Source organism: Falco punctatus (genome assembly GCF_963210335.1).
Source record: "Falco punctatus genome assembly, chromosome: 8".
NCBI classification, from domain to species: Eukaryota; Metazoa; Chordata; class Aves; order Falconiformes; family Falconidae; genus Falco; species Falco punctatus.
In genome coordinates, this window is record NC_137588.1 from 26,717,647 (window position 1) to 26,739,405 (window position 21,759).

Genomic DNA, 21,759 nt, shown 5'->3' on the forward strand with positions numbered 1-21,759 from the left:
GAGGAAGAAATTTAGATTCTGATTTATTTTGAGTGATCAGTTCCACCCACCCCTCTTCTGGCACCCTGTCTGCCCCAGCCGTGGTTTCAGTTTACCCAGAAGGTAAATCACTAGCTTGCTCCAATCTGTCTAGTCTGCTGCAATCTACCATTAGCCTGCTCCAATCATATGTTGTTGCATGAACTTGAGAGCCATTCTCTAGGCAGCAAAAGATGGTCTTTCCTGGATAAGGACAATTAAAGCAGCAACGAGTCTCAGGCATTTATACTATGCACAATGATCAGATGAGCAACAGGTTAACAGCTAAAGATTTCCAGAAACTTAGGGGGGAGTTTTGTTCTCAGACTAAGGTGGAATTGATACTCTAAGACAAGCTTTAACTATTTGCTTCCCCTGTTTTGATAAATCCTCCCAGTCCTGGACAATCCAGAAAATCTTCATGTGCACCAGCAAAAAGGTCTCTCAGTTCACATAGGGATACCACAAAAAACAAGGAACAAAATGCATCCAGCCCTGTTTATTGCAAGTCAGTTGTTATGTCAGGCTGATTTTATGCCAGACTCTTCCCAGAAAGTGGAGTTGTTCATGGTGCAGTTGTTGTGGTAGGTTGTTTATACAAGACATGGCAGAGAAGGCAGTCAGGGTCTCAATACAACACTCACCTCCTGTAATGGTACTTCTTGCCCCCTGTACAAGGGAAGGTAGGAAAGCAAGGCTGAGAAACACCCTCCTTAGTCAAAAAGCTACTAAGGGCATTAATGGCAAGAGTTAATTGTCCGGTCTGCTCATGGCACCTGTTAATTTGATGGGGTTTAATTTCAGTTCACATAACGTCCCCAAGTACCTCTGGAACTAAAAATTTTGCAGGGCGTAGGGGAAAGCATCACTGTGGGTTTATGTTTGCCTAAATATGATAATCTAATAGTTTAACTAGGTAATCAAGGTTGCCTCTTTAGGCAACAGAGACACGTGTCTTTTCAGAAAATGTTCCATTTGATCTATCTTGGTAAGCCAAGTACTTATCAAGCCCTATAAACTTCCGCTTTACCCCTGGTTATGCTATACTGAATTGTAGGAGTACACATGAATGTCTCCTGATTGCTCCTGTGCAGTCAGAGGATTTTTTATGCTAACTACCTGGTACATGTTGGCAGCTAGTGACTAGGGGCTGTGATTTTGCTGTACTATTTCTTATTTCCCCAAATTCCCTAACCTACATTGAGTAGTTATCATAAGGTATTTATATATAACAGCCTGCGAGTCTGCAGCCACCTCAAATGGCATGGAAGTCCTTATGGTTGCAGCCAATGTGACCATTCCAAGTTTCATATTGGCTCCACAGCCAAGATCTTAAACCCATTTACCCTCAAAAATGCATCATCTTTGAGCCAGAAAGAGGTTTCCATTTCTGGTTGTAAGGCAGTCCTTGAAGCACTGATTTTTCAGAAAGTCTCATCCCTTGACAACCTTTCCACCATTCAGCCTGGAAGTCAGTACCTCTTGTCCTTCTCCTCCTTAGCCCCTGTCTCCTTCTTTGCCTCCTGCCTCTGTCTCTTGTCCTCTGCCGGGAGTGTTCCCTGTTGTGTTGCTTCTGATATTGCCTGTATCTCACCATTTCTGCTTCGAAGATCTCAGTAACAGGAAGGCAGCCACCTGACAGAACTGCCTGTTTCACTGATCTGAATCAGATGGTGAATGAAGACCTATCTGACCTGTCTTTAGCGGTCAGCCACAGTGACATATTGGTGATGCAAGAGTCACTTTTGCCATATATGGAAGTAGCAAGATTTGGCCATTTGGTTTTCCACCACAATAGAATTGAACTTTTTGTTTCAAATTTACCACTGAGTTTTCACATCAGGGTTTTCACTGTGTTAGGGGGAGGAGGGCAAACGCTGAAACTGAGGTTTGTGATTTTCAGAACAGAACTGAAGCTCAGTGGTCCAGGAGACCACCCATGTAATACTGCCTTCTATGAGGCAAATCCATTATAATCAGTTCTGACATGACATGACAATGAAAGGGAATAAAAGAAAGAAACAAGGAAGTTTGTCAAGGATAGGAAACACAGACTCATAATTGGTTTCTATTAATTATTTTGTTTTCACTCCAGAAATCTTTCCCATTAAAGCACTGATGCCTGCCATGTAAGAATTAAATATCAGAAAACCCAAACCACCCTGTAACTACAAGAGTACTTTTTTCTGCTCTCTTGGTGAAGTGACATATGAATACTATGAGGCTGCTTCTATTGTGCAACTGATGCATTGTTATACCACGTAGCAGGATGGAGCTGACCCTAGAAACTCCCAACACACAATACATTGAGATCTTCTTTTGGAAATGACGCTAATAGTATGCGTCTCAGTAATGATAGCCTTTGGGCCTCGTTCTGGAGTCATAGGGAGTTTATGAGATGTTAAATTCTCCCATTTCCTGCTGAAACTTCCCGGGGAAGGTCCTTCAGTATCAGGATGTGTCACTTCCAAAAGGATGTTTGGACAGAGTCAATGGCAAAAAAATCAGACTACTGATCTGGAGCTAGGTAGGCAGAAGGATGTGGTCTAGAGCTGCAGCTTTTCCCAGGCCTGCACCACTGGTCTGATTTCCAGAACTAGATGTGTAAAACCTTGAGCTCCACAAAGAACTTCCATTATGTTTGTCACATTGGTTGGCCTTTGTACACAGAATATAAACATCATGCAGTCACACTGTTTTTTGAAGTAAAACATCATTCATCTTGCACACAGGTCTCACTCTGTCTGGGAAATATCAAAGTAAGAACTTGTAGTGGGTTGACCCTGGCTGGATGCCAGGTGCCCACCAAGCCACTCTATCACTGCCTTCCTCAACAGAACAGAGAGGGAGAAAACAAGATGGCAAAAAAACTTGTGGGTCACAATAAAGGCAGCTTAATGAAGAAATAACAAAAGTCCCACACATAGAAGCAATGGGAAACAGAAGATGTCATTCTCTACTTCCCATCAGCAATGTTTGGCCACTTCCTGGGAAGCAGGGCTTCAGCATGCTTAGCCGTCGCCTCAGAAGACAAAGGTTGTAAATAACGGATGTCCTCTGTTCCTCCTCTTTTCTTTTAGCTTTTATATCTGAGCAGATATCATATGGTATGGAAAATCCCATTGGTCACTCTCGGCCAGCTGTCCTGGCTATGTCCCCTCCCAAGATCTTGCCCACCCCTAGCCTACTGGTATGGGGGTGTGGGCAAAGTAGGTTGGAGAGACAGCCTTGATGTTGTATGAGCACTGCTCAGCAGTAGTCAAAACACTTCTGTGTTATCACCACCTTTCTAACAACCAATACAAGCACAGCACTATGAGGGCTGCTACAGGGCTCAGCCAGACCCAATGCAGTACTAAAACCAAACCCAACATTTTCAAACAGTCCAAAGCATCTGGTATTTAAAGTCAAAGATGTAGCAGGCATAGTTTCTTACAACCCAAAGTCCTACACCAGGGTATAGATACCATAGCAATGACTCCACAACAGCTGTAGATAAAGACCTTGCTTTTCTCTCAAAGCCAGAAAATCAGAAAAGCACAGTGGCTTAATGAATGCATGTTTTTATTAGTTGCAGGTAAAATGCATTGTGTGATTGATACAGGTTATTATTTTCAATAATGCAGCTGACATGAGGCGTGATTTTTTATAATTATGTCTGCAATATTGCATTGTGCCCAACCTAATAGCTAAGCCCACAGCATGTGAACATTCACAGAATTAGATCACAGCACCTCAGTTCAACACAGCCATCCCAATACGCTGAATAAGGTCTACTGATAACATCAGATCAGTCTATCTATAACCTGTCCCAAAGAAGAGAAAAGACTGAGAAGAACTGAGAGCTTAACTGCTCCACAAATTATCCAGAGACAAACTTGTTTGGAAGAGTAAATCAGCTTGATACAGCTGCAGATTCTTCACAAATCCTTCCTTTGTTCATTAGTGCAAATTTGGGAGACTGTCAATGAAAAGGGGACAGATGAATGAACAGAGTAGACACAGCACCAAAACCTTGTGGTATTTTGTCCTTAAAACTGTTACTGAGGTGTCCCATGGTTATTAAATGTGTGTAGTGGAACTGCAGGTCTCTATCCACATAAAGCAAGTCAGCTCTCTGCTAACTGCTTGTAAATCAAGAGCCAGTTCCTTGCCATCGACAACTACCCAGTACACACAGCTGCAAAACAGGCATGAGATCACATGCAATCCACTAGCATCTGGGTTCTTTGGCTTTCCTAAACGTTGTGATTTGTGACATTAAGCCACCTTGCTTGTATGATTGATCCAATGGGCTGAACTCTTCTTTTGCCTTTTCCCCTTCTAAGCCAAAGAAAGACACAAGGAAAAAGGTTGCTCCTCACTATCACCCCACCTTTTGTTTGGGGCAGGGGGTGTCAGTTTATAGTCTTAAGGGCCATCATAAGAGAAGTTTGATAATGCCTAAAGGTTTTTATGCTTTAGTAAAAGATGACAATACAATTCCTCAGGCATTTTTTTCAGAGTGGCTCTGGGCAAAAATCTCCTTTGTTTACAGTACAGTCATTCTTTTAAAATCACTTTTTTTTTTTTAACTTGTTGCATTTTACTGTTAAGGAGGGCTCCTCATTACAAAAGAAAAAATGCACTTGGTCTTTTGTAGAAAGAGCAAGTACATTAAAACAAGGACAGAAGTTTACATTTTTGTAGGCAAAAGATGGTTTCTCATTGACTTTCATACTCCTGCTTCATTTTCAAGGCTACCCAAAAAGCATGCACGATGAAGTGCAACTTGCTGGCTATGACTGAGGAGGTAAAACAATACAAGTCCATAAAATGGAAATATTTCCTTGCTGTTTGTGGATGTCAGGCTCAAAATGGATAGGAGATAAATATGCATTGTGCAAGAGAATGAAGTCAAGTCTTTTCAGTTGTAGTCATTGGGGATGCTAACAGGTACATGCGATAAAGCAATTTGATGAAACCTAGGACAAAATCTATCAAAACCACACAGATACATTTCTGCCCAGGTAGTCCAGCCAGTGGGGTATGGTTGGCATAGGAACACAATAAAGCCAGCAAAGACAATCTCAGAAACAGGGGTGGAAAAGTCCTACTGTCCTCAGTATTGTACACATCTTGCCAGAAAAAAATTACTTCTTGCAGAAAAGGACAGGGACAGTCAGTGTCCCTCTTTTGAGGGGTTGGCATGAGCAGAAATGCACTGTCTGGCCTTTCAAAAGTGCCATGCTCAGTGTGCCACCACCCTCAAACTTCAGCTGTGCCTGGTTCTATTTCTTGGCCTCATCCATGGCCTTAAAGTTATTCCTTATCCCTAAATATTTCCATTTATTTTCTATTTAGATACATGCTTTGAGGAAACAGGGATTTCAGAGGGGGTCATATCTTTCATTTTGTTAGTAGGGCAACTTTTTGGAGTCCCTGGTTGATTATGCCTGTTTACCTTCCGATAGCTGTGTTTCCTGGATGGCTGCCATGTGTTTTTCCTTTCTAGTTAATCTCACAGCAATGATCCTGGCCTTCAACAGATATAGAGTGTTTGTCCTCCTGGTGTTCAATAGGGCTTTAAATCATAAACACTTTTTCATGTGTTTCTGGGTACATCAGCATTCAGAAACCGAACTCCTTTATGAGCAGCAGTCACATCCAGCACTCAGCATTTTCAAATCTCTGCAGACACATGAATTCATGCTCTCTCTGTCTTGCAAGGCAATAAAGTTTACAAATGACTGTCCACACTTCTGGGGAAGAAAGCTGAGAAATGAAAAGCTCCAGGTTGCCGGAGAAAAACCTAGTCACATAAACAGGTAACCAAACATATAAACAGGTAAGCATTTAAAAGGCATCCAAGGAACCTTTCTGGCAGAGGTAACATTTCATAGCAGGAAACCCTTGCTTAGTGCTGGAGCACAGCAGGCAGGTTTGATCCTTTGTTTGCCTGTGTCTTTCCTAGCATGACTTGGGAACCCTACTGACATTTTTTAATTCCAGAGATCCATCATCTTTTTCTTTTTTTCTTTTTCTTTTTTTCTTTTATTTTTTTCTTCTTTTTTTGTTTAGTCCTGTACTGTTTTGAAGGTTCAGCTTTTGCATCTCAAGGAAGCCTCTGAGCTTTCTGTAGCTCCTTCAGTTCCACAGAGTGCTCTAGGAATGCTGTCAACTGAGTAAGACTCTTCCCTGACATCAACACTAAGCAATGTTGAGCTGAGAAAGCGACAGACCATGACATCTTATTGGGTTTGTCTGAGATATTATTCAATATGGAGAATCAGAGCATTGTTTCAGTATCTGCACACCAGTTAACTATTAATGAATTCACAACCAATAAAGTATACTCTCTGGGTAGGAGCTGGTCAACAGTTAACCTAGCAGTTATGTTTGGAAAAGATTTGTGATCAATCCCCTGTTGCCACAAACTTGTAAGTTCTGGAACATTCACTTGTTGGCCTGAAACTTCCCAAAAATTTTAGGGTGACAAAATCAAATCTTACATGAGCAGGGGGAAGAGTACAGCTTCCCAAAAATTCAGCTTCAATATCTCCAAGCTAGTGCTAAAATAAATGTGCATCAGCTTGGGAGTAAAATTTGCCAGGGCAGGTGTATTTTGCAGAAATAATTACTGTCTTGCTTGAGGAAAGAACATGCATGGCTATCCCAAAATTGGGGGCTCTGAAAAAAAAAACCATGATGAAAATTTAATGGTTTATTCTCTTTTTCTTACATGTACAGCTATTGGGTCATTTCTGGAAGAAATTTTCCTGTGCCCATTAACTAGATGAATAGTTCTCAGGACTGCTTTGTCAGACTCCACTGTTCACAAGTTTTGTTTATATCACTGCGCTGCAAGTCTTCAAACTTGATTGCTTGGGAATCTCACTGGGACCTTAAAATGAAACTATGTTTGAATAAACTCAATAGAGTTATAAACCAGTTTTGAAGGTATAGACAATACACACATGCACACACATATATGGATGTATTACTTAGCATTACACAGTTACTTGCAGTTGCCATGCTTCTTCTATGTTAATAATACTGTAGTGGTTGGCATTACACTTCATGTATAAATCCCTTAAAGATGCACAAAACCAAACAGCCAAACCAATATAAACCCCCACAGTTCCTAGCTTAGTACTCTTAAAATTATTAATATTTCAGCAAAGAACCCCAAATCATCTCAAACTGAAATCATAGCACTCAGAATCTGGTCCATTTTTGACCTGGTGCTGCCTTTCCACATCCAAATCTCTACCCGATAAAAGTCACGTACACATACATCTACATGGGGGTGGGACACAGGAGTGGGTACAAAGCAGTTTAATGGGCTGGCTAGAAAATTGTGATAAGGAGGGGGTATAAACAGTGTTTCTCCTGTGTTGAAGCTTTCCCTACACTAATATAGAGTGACTTGATTTTGTTTACGCTGTGGGATCTGGACTGCCCAGAAAGGTTTTTTTTTTTCATGGGATTCATTTTCTCGGTCCCCCCTCATTAAAGTAAATCTGATTACATTTCAGTCTCAATTTTTTTAGAGAGAGGGGAGCTAGCGGGGGGAGCTGGAGCCACACACTTAGATAATTTCCATTCAAATGCAGCACAGTAGTCCTCTCAGCCAAGTCACACTTAGGGGAAGGAGGCAGCAGGGGAAAATTTTGTGCTATTCTTTGATGGGCTTCATCGGGTGTATGAAGCATGATCCATAACCTGTCAAGGTCTTGGAAAAGGCAGAATCACGACTACACAACATATACCTCCAATGCCAGGACAAGAGGGGACACTGCTGTGGGCTGCAGGGGTGGCAAGGAAGAGCATTTAAAGTTGTAGTAACAAGAAGCAATGATTATCTATGGGGTGGTGGGAGGTAGAGGCGGGCTGGCAGAGCACATCAGAAGAAGCTGGGGGAGGGATGAGATGTCTCATCCCCTCCCTGCCCCAGCTTCCATCCTCCCTGAGACATTTCATCATTCGTTATCCAAGCAGCAATCTCTTTTCTGCCATGGGGAAGAAAGAAATCGATTGTGTTTTTAAAAGCTACTTGGAGCCCACAAAAGGTGCATTGTTTCAAAATGGGTTGAGGGGGCTGGGTGCTTTGGCGGGAAGGAGTTGAACTTATACCATCATTTCATCTAATTATGCCTGATGTTATTCCTGTTGTCATGTGGGTTACTACAAAGCCAACTGCCAGCTTGTGTCCCTGAGAGCAAAGACTAAACTATTAGCTTACAAGGACATGAGTCTTGTTCCCCTCTCCCTCCTCCCCCTCCCAAACTATTGCAGGCGCTGGCTCCTTCTTGGGATACCTCTAGGTTTCGAAGAGATGTCGGGAAACATGGGGGCAGAAACCACCTAGGAGATACGAGTCGTTTCTGCCAGTTAAGAGACAACCACTGTGCTTATCCTATAAAACTCCAGGGAGATGCTGAGAGACATCCAACTGGTCACCTGGACAGTGTCATCTCCTTTTCTGTTTGGACAATGCATTTACCCTGTCCAGTTCCCAGTTCAGGTGCATGTTGGAGCTGATCCCAAAGCAAACTGTCCTGTCATTTCATCCAGGTTTTTTCTCAAATATCTTTGACACAAACAGATGTCTTTGATAGAAGGGAAACTGGAGGGCACCAGGGTGTTGCATATTGCCAACAAGGAAAGACACAAGCCCCCAGGCAAAATGGAGAGGACCACAAAACCTGAGCAGCTACAGCTATTACCAATTTAAAATCTCAGATCCTTCTATAAGTTCCACCTCCTCATCTGAAGGCCAGCTCCAGCAGGTCAGTAACTTGACCATGTCCTGCATGCACTGACCATCATTTCGTTAAAGCTGGGGCCCTTGCTGACTTTCTAAGACACCTTCTGGTTATGTTTAGAAAACAAGCAGAACTTGGGCTGTCCCTGACCTAGGTCTTCTTGATGTACATGCATCCATAAACAGTCTCCCAGCAGTCTGGCTCAGCTTGGCCCAGGGAGGGTGTATGCCAAAGGGTACTTGGGGTGAGGGTGGGCTTCCAGCTCTGCCTCTGGGTAGAGAGCTACCCAAAGAAAAAAAACCAACTTGGTCAGAACCTGGTCCTTTGGCAGACTCTGCCAGTTCAGGCCGGGTCACACCTAATAGCTTGGAATGGGTGAAAGACTAACATGATGTGTAAGGCAGCTTAGCAAACCTTTTGTTCACTTTCATCTTAACTTTCAAGGGCTGTACTCCATGCCCTCTCTGTTGTCTTAACCTAACAGGACACATCTCATCATTGATTTGGAGTGAACATTCAAAACAGAGACTCATGTTTCTTCAGTGCTAGGAAAAAACTTCTCCATCTTGAAGCACTAAGATGCACTGTAAGCACTGCCAAGGGCTTCCAAAGCCCCACAGATCTGAGCAGGTTTTTATGATGTTCTCCTGTTTACACATATTTAAAAAAAAAAAAAAAAAAAAGATGATGGGAAATTAGCTTGGGAAAATAAACTCTTGTTTAAGGAGGCTGTGCAAGGGATTCTTTTCCTCTACCTTTTTAAAAAACTCTGATTCAAAAAGACAAGTCACCTGCCCTGGTCCCAGTCGTCTGAGCACTTTCTGCTGTATGGTAAAGAACATCTTTGATGTGGCTGTTCTCCCACACTCCAACAGTGTACTGCTTTGGTTTGTTTTTAATATGCAGGGGCACACACTGCCATACACTTGTGCTAGAGATGGCAAAGGCAAAAAACAGACACTTACTTCTACAAGCCATCCTTGGTTTACATTCACCAACCTCAAATCCTCATCATTCCTTTTCCCCTTTCTTTATTACTGTCGATTACAATGAAGGACTTGGAAGAAAATTGGGTCTTGGATCCGACCGGGAAGATAGCTGACCTGGTTTCTGTAGGTCAGACATACTGACCTTCAAAGCTAGACTGTAAAGCTCACCTTTACAAAGCAGCCTTCCCAGCCCCAGCAAATGGCTGTTGGGACAGGCATGCTGGAAGCTGTAACAATAGCTGTATTGATGGGAGGGAAGACTTTATTGTAAATTGGATTTAGGAATGAGTAATTACGCAAACAATCAATTAACTAAAATAAATATGAATGGATTCCTCTTTCAGGGGATGCTTTTAGTTTGACTTGTAGCAAGATCAGGGGAAGGACATTTCTCAGGGCTGAATCAAGCCTTTAAAACAAAGATAAAGGGGGAATTGACGATGAGGGGATACTGTTCTGTCTCTCCTGTGCATCATTAAATGCTATGTGCATATATATGCAACAGGGCAGCTGTAATTTACAGGATCAGGAAATACATTAAAATACCAAAGATTTGAGGCCAGGTAAGGCTCACTTTATTGAGACACCATCTGTTGGAACAGCATCATTCTATTTATTCCCATAAATCTCACTGCTGCAAGACAGGACACATTTTTTTTTCTCTTGATGGCGGTAACTGTTTTCTGATTTCTCTCCCCACTGAGAAGGCAGGGTGCAAGACAGCTGAATACAGTGTTACTGCTGTCTGCCTTATAGCTTCAGCTAGCTCAGCTCATCAGACCAGACACTTTGGAAATTCAAATGTTTCTGAGGTCAGCCTTCTCCTTCTGTAGTGCATCACCACCTTGTTTACAATGCCTGCTCTGCCCCACACTCCTGTGCTGATGGAAGGCAGCTGGACTGAGAAAGCAGTGCCAGATTCCAAGAAGAAAGAGATCTTCCTGAAAAAGAAAAGGCAGCCCTGCAAGTTTCTGAGTGGGAGAGGAGGTACTGGCAGATAACATACCACATCTTTCCCTGCTCAGGGACACTTCAGCAGGAGGGACTGGATCTCGGCTTCCCTTTGGGAATATCATGCTGATGAGCCCACAGAGAGGAATTTGCTGGAGATGCAATAGTAGGAATCACAGAAACAATTTGTCAAGTTCAACTTGACAGGTAGGGGGAAAAAAATTGCCCCCTCCAAGATTATTCTTTTACTTTTTGGAAACAAAATGTGTTCCCACATTACTTTGACTTTGTGTTCCCAAATGATTCCTTTCATTTTGAAATTCACCTTTTTGTAAGGTAGCATTAAAAAAAAAAATCATCTAAAATCAAAATGGCTTGCTTCATTTCACATTGAAGGAGTGAAAAATCCTCTGTAGAACAGAAGTCTATTCCCTGTTACTGAGGTCAGATGTAAAACTTGAAACATTTGCTATTTACAAATCCTTTTGTTATCAGCTGAGGTTTAGAGCCCCATCTCCTGGAGTCAGGTCATTATGTTGGAAGCTTAGTTTGGTTGCTTTTGACATTTCTTGCCCTTGTGGTTTGGAAGGAGATCTTGAAAATGTGTTTTAAGCATAACAAACACTGTGACGTCTACTTGAGCCTCCACACATCCGGAAACCAAAGTTTTATGTAGAAAAGTCTGTTCCAAGTTTATTAAGACAATATTAATGCCACAGCTCACTTATGAGGCTCCACCAGCATCACTCATGGAGAGCTTGCATAGGACCAGATGCTTTGAACTCAGAAGGATTTGGTTTATCCCCTCAGTTGACCCACTAGGGTACATCAGGAAGAAAAATCTACTCACCATGGGTAACCCTGTTCCCGTGTCCTATGGGGTACCAAGACCATCCATTCCCTGGTCAACATTCAATCCCAGTGCTGCTATATCATTTTGCAAAAACATCATTTTGCTGTTCCTTTCAAGGATTTGCATTCAAAGTTCTGGTTCTCAGGCAATGCCAACACACATTGATTACAGTTCAGAAGCTGAAGAAGAGGAAATGACACTGAACAAGAGCTCTCATGTTTCATGTGGCTCCAATGGTAATGAGGTAAAGGGCAGCCTGTACTACAGCTACAGACGTGCAGGGGACTCATTTTCAGTATGGCCATCTGCAGTGGTAAAGTCAAAAAGAGAACCACGAGCCTGAGCCAGGACCTGGTCCAGGGCCAAGGCAGTTTCCTCTCTAGTCTTGGTATTTACGCCCTTCAGCAATCTGGAGGTTTATCAAAACTCTGCCACTGCCTCTCTCCAACAATTTACAGTTATTCATGAAGCCATGGCAACTTGATTGTGAGTCTGAGCTCTTCACTGTCATTTGGCCAAGCCACTTCACTTTCTCAGCTGCAGCTCAAAAACCAGGCTAGCTCAGCCTCCTCTGGTCATTTTGGTCATCCTTCCTCTGAACAGCCTCCATGTCTCTCTCTTCCTGGCAGTGACCTGAAACCAAGTTGTCTTCTTACCACTTTTTCACAACACACCAGCTGGAAAGAGGTCTTGTTTCCCAAGGACAGAGGCTGCTGTTTAGGATTTCTGAGCTTCATGTTGCTCAGTTCCCTGGTCTCCCACAGATTCACTGTCAGGCCTTGGTCAACTAAAGTCCATCTCTGGTGCCTCAGATCAAGTGTCAAATGCCAGAGCAATTATTTTCTCTAATTTGCAGTGGAGCTGAAGTATGTAGTTCAAACCCAGCTGAGCTCACCAAAACAATACCGCCCCAAAAGAAACCCCAGCCTTTTGTTTGCTTCCTGTTAATGCCTTCTAAATAGAACATCCTGTCACAATTTGGGGATGAAGGGGTGCCATCCATCTGTTCTTCTGTTCACTCAAACTCCCCCCTACCACCTTTGCTTCTCATTTGGACACCAAAGCCCTACCACGACAGGTCTCACCAGGCCTCTGCCCCTCTTTGCACTTACTTATCCCTCTCCTGGACACTCAGCTCTTCCTGAGTTTTTCTCTCCTTTCTAGTCCATTTCTCTTCCCCCTGCAACTTCCATCATCCCCTGCAAGGCATTTCATGGAGAGCATTGTGCTCATACACTTTCTTCATAGCATCTTGCTCAATTCAGATGAGGAGTTAATGATTTCCCAGGGCAGTGCTGTGGGCCTCTGCATCCCCTCTGCTGACAGAACATCCCCAAACTTTCCTTAGAGCACCTGAACTCCTCACTTTGAGGGAACAGTGGGTCAGAAACCTTTCTGCTGGGGGGTCTTGGGGAGGTTTGCCACCTCCAGGTGCTCAGGGGGAGACCCAAAGAAAAGAAAGTCAAGAAAGCCAAGAAAGCCAGAGCAGCTGCAGAGGTTGCTGCTGAACAAGGAGACAGTGGCTTGGCATATCCAGAGAGCACACCAGAGGTGAAGTGAGAAGGCACAAAAGCATTTGGGGGTGGAAGAGGAGAGGGGCAGGAGATTTAAATGAGAGAGTGAGGACAGAGGAGGTTAGAGATGATGGAAGGAGGGGAAAAGTTGAGGTGGAAAGTGCTGATTAAAAGGGAGGAAAGCAGGTGAGGCAGGCACGGGAGGGTGAAAGAACTATCCTCCTGCTAGCTACACCCAGATTAGGAATTACAAAATTACTCACCTGCCTGCCCCACTCTCTTGCTTTAGACAAAATGAATAGGACACTGAGAGTATCTCTATCTGGACCTATAGAAACAGCAGAGAAAACCCATTTAACTACTCACCCAGAACTTGGCAGATGCTCACAAAGGCCCAGATACCCCTGGGAAGTAACTTCCAGACTGCATCAGGTGTTTTTCCAATCCCCAAATGCCTAAATGTAACAGCCTCACAGCAAAAGCAAGAGGCAGCTGTTTGGGATGAGGGTGTGTGCTTTCCAAGATGTGCTTGGGTCAGGAAGGGCTGCTGCCAGGCCATGTCAAGGAGCCCCCAGGGCTTACTCTGGGTGTAGAGATGAGTCCTCAACCTTCAAGCCCAGCTTTTAGGCAAACAGAAGAGCACTGTGCATTCAGAACTCACAGTAGCAGCAGCTCCAGGGAACCAGATTATGGACCCTCCAGCACCATTGCAGCTCTGGGGAGCAGCTGGGCACCTACTGCTGAGGGACCCTGAAGCAGTGACACAGCCTGTCTCCCAGCCAGTCCCTCAGCAAGCAGTGCCAAGGAGGAGGCAAAGCCTTTAAGGAAAAGCAATATCTTTAATTAAAACAGACTCTGTGTGACTTCATCACTGCACAATTAATACTGCCTCTGCTCTTATTGAGCTTCTAGTTGGAGTCAAGCGGATCATCTGCTGGGGGTGAGCAGAGGAGAGCTGCAGTCCTGGCTTGCCAATTTTGTGCAAAATGTAGGCAGTTTTACTCCCGGGAATGCAACATCAGTGAAAGTGCAAGTGAATCTGGTAACTGGAAAGCCAGGACACAATACACATTTCTGATGTTTCAGGGGATGATGCTGTTTTAAAGATGATAGGATAGCACGCCAGCTGCTGGCCTTGCAGCACTTGGAAAGGAGCTGAGGACAAAGTTCCTGTTTATGCAGAAGTGACTGAGTAACCAGTAATTTTGGGAAGGGAGCATTACACACTCCTAAAGAGCAGTCTTTCACTGGGAGGTTTTCAGTTTGTGGTCAGTCTTTGCAGTGTGAGATTCACAAGCTGCCATCCAATACGCCTCAGGCTTGGGTCATGGTTGAACAGCTCAGAGAAAGTCCCCCAGAAACAGCAGGGAATCTGGTTCCTGGCAAATGGGAAGCAGATTTGGGACAGGGACATGACACAGACATGGAGTCACACAACAGACACACAGACAGGCACAGGAGTCAAATGGCGTCTAGCAAAAAAGACATGCTAAGGCTGGACATATTGCTGGGAACGGATAGTGGGGGGAAGGAGCTCTTCACCATGAGCTCTGTCTGTGCATCTGGACCCCATCCAGTCACATGCTGCTACCCAGAATATTACACTTTCTCTGTCCTCCCCATGGCTGCAAAATCTGGTAATTTCTTTATCATCTCCCAGCTTGCTGTTGTGGCTTTACTGCCCACCCCAGGAGCTGAGAGGAGCAGCACTGGCCCATGTTTGTGAGTGAAGAGAAAGGACAAGCCCATGTTCACTTTGCTGAGGATCCAGAGTCTCAGCAAGCCAGAGGTGCTGTTAGCCTGAGTTTGGAGTCCAGAACTGGTCACAGGGACATCAGAAGTTGGAGGTCCTCATGCATAAGGCGTGTGATGGCCACTCTGGTTGTCCCTCCTCGTGAAAAATGCCTGTGATGAGCTTTGTTAACTGTCACTTGCAGTCCCGTGCAGGCTGAGATCCTGCAGGAGGGGTGCTGTCCGAGCAGACCTTGCCTAGGGGCTCCTGGAGGCAAGAGCCTCTCAGCCAAGTCATGCTGGGGAGCCAGGAGACTCATATTAACCAACGCTAAGCCAAGGAGCTGGCAGCATCTGGGGCCCTGTGGGTAGGGGACAGGGTGGTGGGGAGCACAGCTTGCAGAAAGGGAGGGACGCTTGCAGTGCACAGGCAATTAGGTTCTAGCTGAAGCAAAAATACCTCCCCCTCACACCATCGTTCCTGTCCACCTCATTTGATCAGTTAAGCTCCAGGCTTATCATGTTTGGCTCCTTTCCACTTGTGCTGAGGCGAAGCAGAGGGAGCTCAATGGCACTGAAGGAGGACAAATCTCATTTTTATGAGCATCAGGTTGCTCTCACCAGGTGATGCTGTGGCTCCAGTTCCCCTTGGCCATGCTGCAGCCAGGATCTCATTCATGTTTTTTTCTTTTTTTTTTTATGGACCTTTAAGGCAAAGCTGAAGGATCCCCCTGGAGTCTTGGTTTCCAAAATATCAGATCCCTGCTACAACCCTCCTTAAAATGTTAAATCTTTAAAAAAATTAAATTCTATTTAAAAAACAAAATCATCCAGCAGTTCCAGCACGAGCACTAATTCAAAGGCTAAACCTGCAAGAAGTGCTGGTTAGTGATTGACAGGAAGGAGGCAATTCTCCGTGGGCTGTGCAGTGCTTAGGTGCTAGGAAGTCTGGGTGGGAACTGAAGCACAGTCTCTTGGAAGATACAGTTGCTGGTACAGCCGTTGCTTGAAGTCTAAATAAATTAAAAAAAAAAAAAATAAAATGAATGCATCTCTCCATGCAGAAACTGTCTTTGCTGATAGATCCAACTCCACCAGTTTACAGCTTTCCTACATTTGCTCTGGAAGTTTGCCAAGCAGTGTACACTGAACGTACAGCATTGCAGGCTTGTGACTGTTTTCCTTTCTTTCTCAAGATCCAAAATCAGGGATGGGACTTTTTTCCTTTTCTACTTATTTTTCCCAGAGGGAAGAGACAAAGCTATTCCTTATGTGAAGAAGCTGAGATCTTGAAAAGATTTTTGCCTTTGCATGGCTTTACATGTCCCCCTTGCTCAGCTCTGAGAAGTGTTCTGCTTTAAAAGAATAACATGGCATGCAGATGGCTATAAATGGAAGATGAAATTGTTACTATTAAGTCCGGGCCCTGCCAAGGCAAACAAGTGCAGGGAAAACTGTGTGTGCAAAGGAAGGGAGCTGAGAAAACTTGAAGTCAGCTGAATCATAACTTCACTTTAATTTTAACATCACTTAAACTACATAAACACAGCCATCTTATTAAAAACAAAGCTAGCTCCTCAGCAGAGCTGTTGTTTGGAAAGCCAAGCCTGTGCCCATGGGTGCAATGGGAAGAATGTTGCAGGAGAGACATGACTTCCAAAGTTGTGTTTTAAATTTAAAATAGTTGGGAAGTCTGAGATGCTGCAACTTTGCAGTAGCCTTGAATATCATTTAATGTCCCTGCTGCAGTTCACCAGGGTCCCAACCTCTGCAGGACCAGGAGCTTGTCACAACCAGAGCAAGGAAGAACTGGTGTGATGGGACAGCTGTTACCTGTCCACCAGCAACACAGCTCTGCCTGAGTGGGAAAATGCTCACAAATTCTGGAGGCTGCCAGCTGTCCGGCCTGGCTTTCTGCTTTCTCAGTGGAGGATGGTCTGTTAGGGCAATTTCATTCTCTTCCTTTCAAGCTTTGCAAGAGCTGTCAGTATGACCTTGAATGAGTAAATCACATATGCACACATTTTAAAGTATACACACCCGTTCCACCCATGCAGAAGTCAGCAGGGTGCAGCAGGAGGAATCCTCAGTGCATTTCTGCACCTACAGTTTTGTCTTGCCTGTTAAGGGTTTTCTGTGGGATATTTGGACCCTCACATTATGCAGAAGTGAGCAGGCTCTGGGAGTGCTCCTTTGTGGAATGCATATAGTTCAGTCCTATGCTCTACTTTTTAGTGAAATGGAATGAACATTGCTTTGCTAATTAGGAGGTAAAAATGATAAAGTTGCAGGAACAGTCTGCAGGAGTTTTGACATACGCTGCAGCAGACAGCAGAGCAGAGCAAAACAGTTTTACTGTTGTCTTGCAGGAGTGATTTGGTGTCTGTGGTGATCTGATAATCTCAGGGTGAGGAGTGAAAACACACTGGTACCAAGGCTTGTTCTTTATTACTTCTGACATTTTATAAAGGCAGGCTGGCTCAGCAGCTCCCCTAATATACAGCTTCTAAAGCAGAGACGCAATTCCTAATGCATTCCTAATGAAACTCCCCCAACTTCCATGGTCTTGCCTTAAGTCTGGATTTGGCCCTGTCAGTAAAGTACATTTAGACTTCCAAACTGAAAACTGCCTCTGGATTCCAGAGGGACTTGAAAAACTCCCAGAGCACTGAAGCACGGCAGTGAGATTTATGCTTTTCCCTGACTTTTCACTACTCGGTAATACATTTGTATGGCCAAAGTAAAGCCAGATCTGGCATTCTCCACTCCCAATTTCTCTGCTACCCAGGGAACTAAACGACAGTGTAGACTGGAACAGTAATGCTCTAAGCCCCAGAAGAGCTTTTCAGGGGTATTTTCACAGCCTGTGGAAAGAATGCATGCATGGATATTTGAAATATAAGGACTTGACCCTTAAGCTCACCCCAGTCTGGAGAGCCACTGGTGACACAGGTTCCTATGCAGAGGCAGAGACATGAAGCCAAAAACAACTCCCTATGATATTTATTTGTAGGAAAGTAGCACCTCTAGTCTCCAAGTGGGTGGAGGACTTTGTTGTTATTTGGCACCTTTCTTTACCCAATGCCAAAAGGGAGTCCCAGCTCTGGAAAAGCATGACTACTAAACAGGTAAGACAAGCAGGTGGAATAAAGAGGGACAGGGATGGTCGAACCCAGCAGGGGCTCAAGACTTCTCAGCAGCATGGGGAATTGGCTGTTGCTGCCAATGTCCTGAGGCAGGAGTGTGGGGATGAGGAGCAGCAGAGCTGGGACTGGGAGCCAGGGTGAGCATAGCTGCTTCTTCTGTTGCCAGGGGGTGAGGGGAGGTGCAGCCTGCATTTTCCTCAGCCTTACCCACTGCCCCACAGTCCCTGATGACCCATTGGTGTCAGCTGCCACCTTCCTGGGGATCTGGTGTGGGTCTTCCATGCAGCACCCAACAGCCAGCTGAGACAGTTCCAGGGAAAATTTCCTGGCCTCCCCATCCACCATCTCACATCCCTTTTGCTTGGTGGTGGGGCTAGCTGAAAACTCTTGACCGCTACCACCATCACACTCATAGGTCTCAAATTCCTTCAAGCCTCCTTCCTTGCCTGATGCTAGGAGAAATCATAAAGTCTGAGTCCTGTTGTTAGCAGCAACCACATCCCCACAACCTCTGTCATGAGTGTATCAAGAATGAGGGATGCTTTAGCTGCTTGTGACAGGGCTTTGGAGTGGAGGATTGCAGTAGAGCAGTATTTCTCACCCAATTACGCATGAAGCACTGTCAGATTGAAGGGCTGTGAAATGTGAAATGACTACAGATTTTTGATTGTAATATTTCAAAATGGGGAAAATAATAAGAGGAACATGAAGGGGACAGTTTTCTTTTTAGTAAGCTGTGAATGAAAAATATTGTGGCCACAATGACTGTGGCCACTGTCTCTGGCTTTTCTCTTTTAGGAGCAGTTGCCATATTACCGAAGGTTAAAAAGCCCAAAATGAGCAGGTCTCCAGAGGTCTTTCTCAGCTCCATTTCTATGACTTTATAATCTGAAAATTACTTGAGTTTGGGGTTTGGGGTTTTTTTTCCTCCAACTTTTGTATTGCTGTTTTCCATCTATTCCCATTGTCTAGATGCATTCATGGGCAGCCTGTACCCAGCTGTTCTTGTGCCAACATTGTACTTCAGTTAAATAGCTCTCTTTCCTTCTCAGTATTTAGGTCCCTAATGTAACCGTGGCAGCTAATCCTACCCTTTTCAGCCTTCATTTCACTAAATTCAACAAGCTGAGCTCTTCCAGTCGTCTGCAACATGAGTATGCTCTTCTCTGGGCTGTTGCAGGACCTTTCTTTAACACTGATGACATTATGGTAGTTCTGCCAGGACTTACTGCCCAAAAAATATTGTCTAAAGGGAAATTTACCCTGTTGAAGCTGGAGTTGAATTGGATGCAAAGACAGACAGTGATTGGTGGGAAAAGGAACACCATTATAACAGAATTTTCTAGTAGCAGAAGTAGCGGGATGTTGTTGCTGTCACAGTCCTGGTTTTTGCATTGTGGTTCCATAGTTTGGATAGATAGTCAAGGCTACTAACCAATTCATTGCTTTATTCCTGGCTTGGTACTTCTCACCATAGTTTGCCCAGACCCCTGACTTCAAACTGGATGACATCATCCCACTCTACCAAGACAAGTCAGCTGTCCTGCAACAACTGCAGCCAGTATGAACATGCTACCCTTGGGCTCCACATGCTCCCCAGGGTTGAGGTCAAATCCTAGTTTCCCACCTCCTCTTTGGCTAGTGGCACAAACTGGGAAGGCACCCACCTTTCTCTCGGATTACATTATCCCTTGTTAAGTCATAAGCTGGAGTCCTTTTTGAGCCACCGAGGAAGAGTCAGAGTATGAAGAAGGATTTGCTTTGCATTGGGTCCTGAATGGTAAAACCTTATGGAGGACAAGGTAAGTATATGCCACTGCTTATAGAGCACAAAGAGCAAACATCCTGATCTTATCCAGCTGGGGAACAGCAGTAGCTGCAAAGGAAAAGAAGCAGGCTGAGTATTGAAAAGTCACCATGTACTAAAAAAATATAGCTGCATTTAAAGAGAAAGGGAAGACTGACACTCCCGGAAGGATTTTATTGTTTGCATTTGTAAGACGCTAGGCATTTTTAATGATGTGTTAATGATCATATTCTATTCAGATGGGATTCATCACACTGCCCTTTCTCTATTTAAAAATTTAGCATCTAGTCTTAGCTGGTCATTTAGGATTCCCCTCTGCTGAAGGGCAGGAGACCTGTCTCTCTCCAAGAATGCTCTCTATGACAGAGAGGATGGACTGCCATCCAGAGCTGTCAGCCTCCTTCCACGTGCTGTAGCAGCACATCCAAGCTCCATCGCAGCTGTGCCTTGCAATCATCCCTTAAGCAACAGTCACTCTCTCCTGCCATGGCCAAGGATTTGAAAAAAATAACATGAACTGTCCCAGAGTCAGAAACCAAGTTAAAATTGGATGATGGGAATGCCATTGTTAACACTGGTGAACGATAGATACACACAGTCCCACAGGATCAGAAACACAACCCCAACTGCATGTTGCATATTGTTCTCCCTACCCTTTAAGAGTCATATATTTGCAACCAACGTTAGGCTCAGGAAAATAATACTTGACAATTCTTTGCCCTGTAAATTGCCTTTCCCTCTCTCCAAAAAATGCTACTGAGTGTGTTCCACTCTCTGCTGCCCTAGGCCAGACTGAAAGGGCTGATTACGGGCAAACATCTGTGAGCATTAGTGGATGGGTGTACCAAGACTTCCCAAAGGGCCTGGTGCTGCATCCAGCTTGCTGGTGCTGAGAGAGGACCATCCTGTGAGAAATCATGTTCCTCTTACTCTCTGTTACATTGGACAGCCAAAACTGGAAGCCTTCAAAATCCTGAGTGATTGTTGAAGATGGCGGTCTTTATTTTAAATACTTCAGGGAGGGACTGCAAGCATTGGTTGCGGTGACTGTTGCCTCTATTTTTGGTTCTTCAGACCTCAATAAACAGGACTATAGAAAGGCAGAGATAAATCAAGAGGCCTGGCCCCTGACTTCACAGCCATTTGTGTCATTCATTAGCTGATGCAGATCATCTTAAAACCTGATACATTTTTTTTATCAGTTCTATACCCATGGTTGACATGCTGCAGACCTCCTCCTTTCTGCTGCTTAGAAAACTTCTAATTTCTAGTTTCTAAGTTCATTCATGGTTAATTCTGAACCTTACCCCCCACACACACGCACACACTCTCACCCTAATCTGTATATAAATAACCCCCAGTAGCCTGGACAGTTTGTTAGCAGGGCTATAAGTTGTCCCCCATTGAAGGCTTTAAGAACCCCAGACTCTGGCACAACTAACATTTGCTGTTCTTCATGTGGAAGGAGAGTGGACTTTGTGGTTCAGATGTTGCTGTGACCCAAGTGTTACGTTGGAAGACACATTTTTGTATAACAGCCATTTTATCTGCAGCATTAGTCAGAGCTGAATTTCCCTGTCCTTTGTCCAGGGGCTCTGCTTTTTGGCACCACCTGACATTTGACTCAAGAATCAGTCAGTATTTCCATAACGATTAACCCACTGACTGCCAGCATTCAGAGCTCGGTGTTAAATATGGGAATACTTTGCTTGCACAGATGCCAGGTGACCGCCGTGAAAGCCACCCTCCCAGGCACCCTCCACGCTGCAGGGCAGCCTCAGCAGGAAATCAGGAGCGCTTTTGCTTTTGGCTGTGCTACACCGCACTTCCAATCTGGTAATTACAGTTTGAGCAAAATGTGTGATTGAACTCATTGATAATTTCAAGGGAAAAGTTTTTTTTTAAAAGGGGGGTGGTGGTGGTGGAGAAATTTTGGTGCTGGAAGAATCTGAAGGAAATTACATTTTCAAGGGAATTCAGTTTCTTGAAATACAAAGATTTTT